Source organism: Cetorhinus maximus, chromosome 11, assembly GCF_964194155.1.
Source record: "Cetorhinus maximus chromosome 11, sCetMax3.hap1.1, whole genome shotgun sequence".
Lineage (NCBI taxonomy): Eukaryota > Metazoa > Chordata > Chondrichthyes > Lamniformes > Cetorhinidae > Cetorhinus > Cetorhinus maximus.
Window position 1 is genome coordinate 84,963,491 of NC_135889.1, and position 6,524 is coordinate 84,970,014.

Genomic DNA, 6,524 nt, shown 5'->3' on the forward strand with positions numbered 1-6,524 from the left:
GAGGAGAGAAAATGCTTCCTGTATCCATATTTTTGGAGCATTAAAAACAAATGAAGTAAGTAAAATTCTACTTCAAAAGAGAACCAAAATTTATGTAGGATTACTGGCATCCAGAATAATTCTAGTTCTAAATCATTTCTTTTTCTCCCACTGCCAGCATTCACCAAATGTTGCAGCATTGGAATTTGCTCTCAAGATAAGAACTTTTGGAGGTAAAACATGATTGGAGGAAATTGAATGGGTGAGAACTTAAAATAATTCCGTCAGATTGGGGCTGGGTGATCTTTAGGATAAGAACAGGCAAACATTCGGAAAATTTTAGAAAACTTGCTGCTTTTTGTTTTTTGTTGATATTTAGGTTTCATGTAACGAAGATTGTGAATAATTTTGAGTTAGTTAAATTGACTTAAGAACTTTTAAAGGACCAATGCCATCTGGTCTCGTTTCTTTACTGGATTTATAAATATTGATCAAATGCATGAGTGGAGATTCTTGTCTCTGGGGTCAAGTTCTACCTACAACTTTGCATCCACCTCAAAGCTGTACTACTCACTTGGCTCATTGCTCAAGGGGGGATTCTCATCATCAAGTGGAAACTCCTCCATGCCCCATGCACCCAAGGAAACTCCAGGAGAGAAATTGTCAGGGCTGCTGCCATTTTACTGCAGCAATGAGAAGGAATGACAAATGGTGGCCCCAGTAGAGTTGGTGGGAGGGAAATTCCAGTTGGGGTGGTGAGGCAGAGGTAGATATCACCCCCAATTTTCCAATGTTTCTTAATTTCAGACAGAATCATGAAAGACAATTTCCCCCAAAATCTCACCATGATTACAGCAAACCTTTTATAAACGTAAACAACAAACAGAATGTACATTGATAAAAGCTCATATTGCAGCACCCTAGTGCTTAGTACGGCTTGTGCTTAATAGAGAGAAATGTTTGTGGATCATCAATTCGGTGAAAGATGTTCTTTGATCTGCCCAAAACTTATTGGGCCTCCAGTGCAAAAAGTTGTCCCCGACTGAGTGTTGCAAGTTGGCACATTCCAAGGTCCAGGAACGACATGCTGAGGGATGCACTAAAGCTTGGGCAGCCGTCGCAGTGGCATATTGGGGATAGTTCACTGATGTGCACTACCTGCCAGGCCTCTATGTGTATAAAATGGCAGTGCCCAACGAAATGTCAGCTCACAATATTAAAATTGTTGTCTGCTCAAGTGCTCTGGCTCCATTCCTGGCTAGCATTTATGAGCAATGCCACAGATGATTCACTAATATATCAAAAATACTTTGCCTTTGGTGGCTAAAGTCCTTGACTAGATATTGATGGCGCATATTTGCAAAGCAGGCAAATTGATTTGCCATAGTTAGGTTTTCCCAACCTCTGTGCCAACAGTCTAAATGGGCTGGTTAAAATTTGTTTCCATTCTCTTAGCGCCAAAATTCCAATCATTTGGGAATAAAGTTGCTTGCAAGTTTGAGGGGGAAGGAAAATAAGAAATGAAGCACAAAAAAGAATTCAGGGCAAAGAAATATAATGAGATACTTGTGGTTCGGTACATCCTATGTTAAAGAAGAAATTATTACCAGAATTACAATTATCTCTAATGAGAACATGAAGCAGAATTTGTTCCTTGGTCTTCATAAAAATATTCTGGATGACTTTCACTTCATAAAGCTGGTGGCGCACAGCAATAACAAACCATCTGCCCACAAGTTTTGTGCCTTTAAACCAAAGTCAAACAAATCTAATAGAGGGCAGAACAATGCTCCAGTTACCAGAAATATCAGGGTACTGGTACTGTAGTAATTATGGTTTTATTTAGTGTATAATGTACATTTAAGAATAATACTTATTAAGGAAGATCACATGATCTGTAGTAACCAATAGGAGAGTAGCGTGGGCGACATCAGCAGTCGGTGCAGTGATCGAGTTGGAGTTGAAAGTACATGTGTAGTTGCTGCTGAGTATATTGTAAATAAACTTAATGTTTCCACCCAAGAAATGTCTGCAGATCAACTCTATCATTAATAGTACAACTCGGCCACCCTGCAACAAACTGGCGGTGAGGATAACATAGGATTGAACAGAAGAAATCAAGTTAAAAAGAAAGGAAGATATAGGGGAAAATTTTTAGCTCGGTGTGTGAGCGCGCACCCGACCCGACTGAGTGTAAAATGATACGCGTCAGGCGAGTATCCTGACGTCATCGTGCACTAGCGTGATATTTAGGTTGGTGGGCATGCGCCGGAGTCGGCAGCGTGTTCGCCGACAATTAAAAAACCTATTAAGGCCATTAACAAGGTAATTGAAACAGATTTTTTGTGGCCTGTCCAGCCTTACGGTTGGCAGGCAGGCGAAAAGGCCAAGCGGCCTTTGGATTTTTTTGGAAACTTCACCCACAGGCGGGATGAGGTTTCCAACAGCAAATAAAAATAAAATGAAACTTTTTAAAATTTCATTTATAACATGTCCCTGTTCACGTGACAGTGTCACATGAGGGGACATGTTTTATAATATTTTTAAAATCTTTATTTCTAACTTTTAAAACCCTTCATCTCCCTGAGGCAATTCTGTGCCCCAGGGAGATTTTCATGCACTCGTGAGCATGTGCGAAGTTTGGTGCTCGCCCTCCTCCCGCCCCCGCCCCTGGGCACAGAGACAGTGCTGAGCGTCGCCGCTCACGTTTCGCAGTGGGTAGGCCTTAATTGGCCCACCAGCGTGAAATCGCGGTCCAGCCCCGATTGCAGGCGGCGGCAGGCTTCCTGACTGCCTCCGCCTGCCCCTGCCGAGTCTGCCCTGCAAGGGTAAAATTCTGCCCATAATCACCAGGTATGCTGTCACTTTAAGTTAAAGATAAAACGGGCCCCGATCCAAATGGCTGAGAGATCTCCCAGAGCACTCCCGGCATTTAAAAAATAATACCTAAATTGCAAGACCCCTGAGTGAGAATCTACAAGACGGGTGAGCAAAACAAAAGAAAAGAGAATCTGCAGTTACATTGTAAATAGGCGGCAGCCCCAGGCTCAGTAGGTTGGAAAGGCTGGTACACAGCTTGCAAGTGGAAAGGCGGGGAGGGAGACAATCAGAGCAGAGAGCAGTTTTAAATTTAAAAAAAACCCTGCAGAATCACCCAGAAAAAGGAGAAGAAATTGCTGCTGTTTTTTTTTCCTGAACAGGAACGAAGTTTTACAAAGTTAAAAGAGAAGGCGGCCCCCAATCACGGGGATTCTGCCAAAACTCGAAAAGCGCGGGAAACACAGCACAGAAAAGCCGACAGCTGCTGAGACAGCCTGAGTTTTAAAAAATGGTGACTGTTCTTAAAGTGGCAATACATTTAAAATGGTAAATACAAGAAAAGTGGCTATGGACAGAAAATTAGAAGAGACCCCAGAGAGAGGGCAACCCTGCCAAACTGAATAAGAGACCCAGAGAGAAGACAACTCTGCAGAAGTCAACAAGAGACCCCAGAGCCAGGGCAACTGTGCCAAGGGCACCAGGAGACCCCAGAGGGAGGGAAACAAGAAATGAAACAGTTGAAAGAACAGTTGATTCCCTTCATGATCAAATGCAAAAGGAACATTCAGCAACATGAAGAAATGAAGGCCGTCTCAAACAGTAGAATGGAAACACGCAGAAGAAACGCAAGGAGGGCTCAGGGGAAGCCCTGGTAATCAGAGAGGTCACAGGGGAAGCCCTGGTAATCAGAGAGGGCTCACAAGAAGCCGTAGGAGTTGTGTACAGCTGGATACACCCAGGAGACAGGCGTTTGGAAAAACTCCAAGGCAGTGCCAGCTCAGTGAAGCTAGCTGCCTAACAAATAGCTGAAGGATCAATTAAATGAAGCCAAAGAGGTTTTGAAAGCAAAAGTTGCAGAATTTCCCTAGAAGCAGACAGATAATGAAATTTTGGGAGACTCAGCCACTGAGCTCAGAAAAGTTGAGCTTGCATCTGAGAGAAGTCTGACCAATAGTGAAGTCAAAAAGAAGAAGTCTGTGCTAGAAAGAAGAAGGCACGTAGAAAAAAGATACAGAAATAATAATCCGGCCTCCACCCGGTTGAGGAGAAAGAGAAACCCATAAGAGAGGTGCCTGCGTCAGAGAATGCCTTGGAGCTTAAATCATTCCGAGGAATTATCAAATATTATGGGCAGTTCTTACCCAATTTGTCTACAGTGCTGGCCCCCCCTGTATTCTGTACTCCAAAAGAACCAACGTTGGTCTTGGGAGGCGTCCCAGAAAGAAGCTTTCTTAAAGGTGAAAGAATTGTTGCACTCGTCCAATCTATTAATGCATTATGACCAGACGAAAGAATTGGTGCTGACATGTGACGCATCTCCCTATGGAGAGGGAGCAGTGCTCTCTCATCGAATGGATGATGGCATGGAACGACCAATAGGTTATGTATCACAGCGGACAAGGGATACTTGCAGATATAAAAAGGCCTGTCCATCATCTTTGGTGTCAAGAAATTTCACCAGTATATACACGGCCACCATTTTACAGTTTTTTCAGACCACAAACTATTGCTAGGATTGTTTAATGAGGACAAGGCTATACCACTCATAGCCTCAACAAGAATACAATGATGGGCTTTAATTCTGGCAGCACACAAATACACTTTCATACATGGGCCTGGCAATTGAATTGCAAATTCTGATGCCCTTGGACATTTGCCTTTACTAGAAAATGGTGTGCACGTCCCAGTTCCACAGGGACTTGTTTTACTGTTAATTTTCTTAGATTCCTCACCAGTATGTGCTCGACAGATCAGAGACTGGACAACTGTCTTCTGGGATATTTTCTATATTGGGACCCAGTCCTATCTCAAGTACGAGATCAAGTGCTATATGGTTGGTCACAGGAGCCTGTATCTGATGAAATGAAACTGTACTTCAACAGAAGACATGAAATAACCAGCCAGGATGGCATCTTATTGTGGGGAGCATGAGTGATAGTTCCTCCAAAGGGAAGGGAGGCAATTTTAATTGAACTACACAGTGCCCATCCAGGAATTTCCCGAATGAAGACCATAGCACGCAGCTATATACAGTGGCCTGGGATGAATGGCGAGGTAGAAAGTTTAGTAAAGCACTATGTGCAATGTCAGCAACTCAAATGTTGCCTGTGACAGCTCTGTTACACCCTGGGTGCGGTTACACATTGACTATGTTTCCTGGGAACAATGTTCCTGCTCATTGTCGATGCCCATTCAAAATGGTTGGACGTATATGAGATGGAGTCACCAACATCGGCCACTACAATTGAGAAACTATGTCAGAGTTTTGCCATTCACGGACTACTAGAAGTAATTATTTCTGATAATGATACAGCATTTACGAGTGCTGATTTTCAATGGTTTATCAGCCTCAACGGTATCACTCATGTGTAAACTGCACCGAACCACCCTTCCTCAAACGGATTGGTTGAAAGGGGGGGTTCAAACATTCAAGGCAGGCATGGAAAAGTTAACTAGCGAATTCTTGGCAACCAAGCTACCATGCTTTGTTTTTCATTACAGGACTACTCCCCACACAACAACAGGTGTCACACCTGCGGAGTTATTGTTGAAACACAGTTTGAGGATGAGATTGAGCTTAATAATGCTGAATTTAGAGGGGAAGGGGGAAAGGAGTCAGGTAAGTCAGAATACTAGACATGACTGGCATAGTCGCAATAGGGAATTTACCGTGGGAGAGCCAATATATGTGAAAAATTTCAGGGAAGGACCAAAGTGCTTACCGGGTGAAATAAGTGCGGTGACTGGACCTCTATCTTACCCTTGGAGGTGGAAGGCTGGATCATCCGTAAACATGTGGACCATTTAAGGAAGAGAGAGACAAATCACCAAGATTTGGTTACACTAGTGATCATGACCAGGGCTGCGTTTCCTGTTGAGGATACTCAACCCAGGACTGACATGTCTGATATTCCTGTAGGAGCTGAGGATACAGAACTGCAAGTGCCCACCGAAGCACCTGATGTTCAGGCAACTCCGGAAAAGGAGGTTCCTGACAAAGAATCTGAAGTTGTGGAGCTGCGACGTTCCACACATACCAGAAAACCTCCTGAAAGACTGAACTTGTAAATTCCTTACCCAGTGTAAATATTATGTTGTCTTGAAAAATATGTACTTGTAAATATAATATGTATAGCCAAGTTATTGGGGAGGAATGTAGTAATTATGGTTTTATTTAGTATGTAATATACCTTTAAGAATATACTTGTTAAGGAAGATCACATGATCTGTAGTAACCAATAGGAGAGTAGCGCAGGCTACCTCCGCAGTCAGTGCAGAAATAGAGTGGGAGTTGAAAGCACACATGTAGTTGCTGCTGAGTATATTGTAAATAAACTTAATGTTTCTACCCAAGAAGTGTCTGCAGATCAGCTCTATCATTAATAGTACAATTCAGCCACCCTACAACAGATACCAAACATGATAATCCCCCACACAAAAACAGAATTACCTGGAAAAACTCAGCAGGTCTGGCAGCATCGGCGGAGAAGAAAAGAGTTGACGTT